The sequence below is a fragment of the Vitis riparia genome, unplaced genomic scaffold (genome assembly GCF_004353265.1).
Source record: "Vitis riparia cultivar Riparia Gloire de Montpellier isolate 1030 unplaced genomic scaffold, EGFV_Vit.rip_1.0 scaffold315_pilon_pilon, whole genome shotgun sequence".
NCBI classification, from domain to species: Eukaryota; Viridiplantae; Streptophyta; class Magnoliopsida; order Vitales; family Vitaceae; genus Vitis; species Vitis riparia.
The window spans coordinates 197,204-199,397 of NW_023269667.1; the positions used below are offsets into that span (position 1 = coordinate 197,204).

The 2,194-nt window shown below is 31.1% G+C and overlaps 1 pseudogene; it reads left to right on the top strand.

The window, feature by feature from the left end:
• The first annotated feature begins 1,326 nt into the window (after window positions 1-1,326).
• Window positions 1,327-1,678, top strand: LOC117909755 (annotated as a pseudogene).
• The last annotated feature ends 516 nt before the right edge of the window (window positions 1,679-2,194 follow it).

Sequence of the window (2,194 nt, forward strand, 5' to 3'; positions counted from 1 at the left end):
ACTTTAGTAGCCCTTTCAAAAATAAAAAACAAAAATAATAAACCAAATAATACAAAGGGTCTTAAGTCATCAAATGAAACAAAATTTCAAAAGAAAGATATAAAAAAATAACAAATCAAAAACCTTTTCAAATCAAATTTTAAAAAGAAAACACCAAAATGTTATAAGTGCAGAAAAGTAGAACATTATTCAAAATATTGTCAATTAGAAAATAAAATAAATTCTTTAATAAGTGACAAACTAAGAAAATTAATGATTAGTTTAATGATTAACAAAGAAGAAGTAGAAGATACAACTGAATATTTTGAATCAGAAGAAGAAAATCAAATATTACTAATTCAAGAAACATCAAGTGAAGAATCTAGTCAAAATGAATTTGATAATCAAAATAAATGTGATGGAATATGTGCATATTTATATAAACTAATAAATTTAAGTTCTCTTTATATATATATAATGAATATGATTTCAAAGATCTTAAATTATAAAAATTCTCTCTTTTTATTTTTTATTTTAGGTTATTATGATTAATATTTAAATTTTTTATTACATGTTTTGTTCGGTGATATATGATTTGTTCAAGAATTAGTTAATTGGTTTTCTAAATGCACTTTTTGTTTTCCTTTCCCATGCTCAATATGGCTTCTTGTAGAAATTTGAGGATACCACAACCAGCCAAGTAAAGAATTTGAGGATATTGCAATTAGCCAAATAGAGAAGATAATATTCAGCATAAGGCAAACCCTGGAATTGTTCAACTTGCTGGTCAATGCAAAAATGCTTTTGATACTTTGCATATCAAACTCTGCCTAACTAAGTTCTCTTTGCTGACATTGACCAGGTCAAGAATGTCAGTAAATTTCATTCCACAAAAGAAGAAATGGAGTTGCTAAAGGTACAATCCATCTCCCTCTCTCATGCTCATACTTACAAAAACCCTCACACCTACATTCTCCTGAACTCGTACACACTCGCTTTTTCTATGGACTTTAATATTTGCTATTGTTTTATACTTGTATATATTACTCAAATCTTAAGTAACACTTAATTTTGATACCACTTCCATATGGAACATAAAGCAATTTATAAATCAAAATAAATTCTTTAAATAAATATAAAAAAATAGACAGAAATTGAAAATATAAAGACGGAAATTAAGAAAGTTTGAAATAAACTTTTATTCGAAGAAAGTTTAAATATGAACTGAGTTAAAACTGAAATATTATAGTTTAAATATGCTTAAGAAAGTAGCTCTCACCGCTCCATCTTCCCCTGCGCTTTGGATACTGATTTTTGGAGCGATCCGAGAGAGACTCAGCCGCCACCATGCTTGTCTGTCTGGATTTGCTGACCGGGGACGAGCTTCTGCGAGACTCATTCCCATACAAGAAGCTCTTCAATGGAGTCAAGTTGAAGGGAAGTGGGTTGTTCAAGGAGCCATTGATGTAGACATTGGCGCAATCCTTCTACTGAAGGTGGCGAAGATGATGAGGGCATTGAGGATCAAGCTGTCAAAGTGGTTGACATTGTAGACACATTAAGGTTCAGTGACCTTCAATTTTTTGTGGGAGAGAGCATGCATGATGATGGCTGCCTGGTCTTTGCTTACTACAAGGATGGAGCCACTGACCCAACATTTTTGTACTTCGCCCATGGGTTGAAGGAGATTAAGTTTTAAACAAGAACCGGCTCATGTAAGGATTGAAAAGACAAGTTGCGTGTTGCAGTTATAGTTTTTATTATTGCGAATTTTCATTTTTACTTTTTATGCGTTGGTGACTAAAGAGGTATCATGGCTAGTGTTTTTGGGTTCTAGTGTTATTTTCTTATTATGAAATCTACGGGGAATGTTACATATATGGTGATGAATAGTGATTTTTGGCAGGAATATTTATTATACATCGCAATGGTGAACAGTGATTTTGTTACGAAATTTTACTGTAAATGAATAGTGATTTTTGTCCAGCATCCACTGTGCATCATCGTGGATGTTTTGTCCAGAATCATTGCTGTTGAACAGTGATTTTGTCTGGAATTATACAATTTAAAACTTTTACTTTTTCGTTTCACATTTTTCGTAGTGATAGTTTGATGCTTCAGGACTTGAACCACTCGGGTACACACATGCTGAATAAAACAAACAAAAAAATATATAAATTCTTTTTTAAAAAAACATCATATTAAATAAAATAAT